Raw genomic sequence first — 1,628 nt, forward strand, 5'->3', positions numbered from 1 at the left:
CAATGATGATGTGGGAAAATGATTTAAAAATTATACTGAAATCACTATTTTTCTACTATTTATGTTTTTTATTATTTATAAAGTTATATATTATTATTATATTTCATTATTCTTTAATTATAATAATTTTATTGTTATCATCCTTTTCTGAAAATATTTTTACTATTAGCAAAAAGGCATTATTGATGATATTCATAATAATAATGATAGTGAGGTGATGATTAACATTGTTTAAAAGTAATAGTGGTAATGTATTGAAAAATGATAATAATGATAGTAATAGTGTGATGTTTGGGGGATGCGGTTTATGATAGTGACAACATGCTTGATATAACAATAACATTAACAACACTGATAATAACAATAATGAGGTATTAATGATGATAACGTTATAATGATGATAATAAGATAATAATAATGATTAATGATAATAATAAGGGCCAATTTATGGCAATAGCAATAATGAAAATGATTTTAATAATGGTGTAATTAATGTTTAAAAACAAAAAAAATAAAAAAAAAATAATACTGATAATGGGAATGACAATGGTTAAAAAACAACAAGGGTGGGTGATGATTATAGTAATGACAATAATGATAAAGATAGTGATTTAATGATAAAAATGTAATTTATGATAATGATAGGGGATAATGTAATGATTAAAAAAATAATATTGATAATAATATTGTAAATAGTAATAACAATAACAACAAAACAATAAAATAATATAGTAATAATAATAACAATAACAACAAAAAAATTTTTAAAAAATAATATTAACAATAATAACAATAGTAATGAAAATGATATGATGTAAGTAATGATAGTAATAATTTGGGTAATAAAAATCATGGTGGATAATGATAATAGTAATACTAAATACTATTACTAGCAATAATTAAAAATAATATAAGAATGATGTAATAAAGTAATGAATATTTGGGTTAAAATAATAATAATGTTATAACTATAATGATAATGGTAAAATTTAAAAATTTAAATTTAAAAATAATAATAATAATAATAATATAATAATAATGATAATAATAAATTTATGTAATTTAAAGATTGGAAAGGAAATGAGAATAATGGTGATTTAATGTTTGTTCATTACCAAGGAAAATGTGTATTTTCTTCCTTAATTTTTTCTTCCCCCAGTCATTTTTCTGAACAGGTTGCTAAGTAATTGCCATTGTAGTACAATCACTGGGTATTGCTAGTACAATCACTGCTATTGCTAGTACAATCTGCTATTGGGTAGTACATCACTGCTTTTTTTCTAGTACAATCACTGTTATTGCTAGTACAATACTGCTATTGTAGTACAATCACTGCTATTGCTAGTACAATCAATTGCTATTGCTAGTACAATCACTGGTTTTTGCTAGTACAATCACTGCTATTGCTTTTACAATCACTTGATTGCTATACAATCACTGTTATTGCTAGTTCCAATCATGCTATTGCTAGTACAATCGCTTTATGCTGTACAATCACTGCTTATTGCTTGTACAATCACTGTTATTGCTAGTACAATTTACTGCATATTACCCAGTACAATCGCTGCTATTATAGTACAACATGCTAAAATTTCTAGTACAATCGCTTCTATTACTAGTAAAAATCG

The sequence above is a fragment of the Penaeus chinensis genome, chromosome 9, assembly GCF_019202785.1.
Source record: "Penaeus chinensis breed Huanghai No. 1 chromosome 9, ASM1920278v2, whole genome shotgun sequence".
NCBI lineage: Eukaryota > Metazoa > Arthropoda > Malacostraca > Decapoda > Penaeidae > Penaeus > Penaeus chinensis.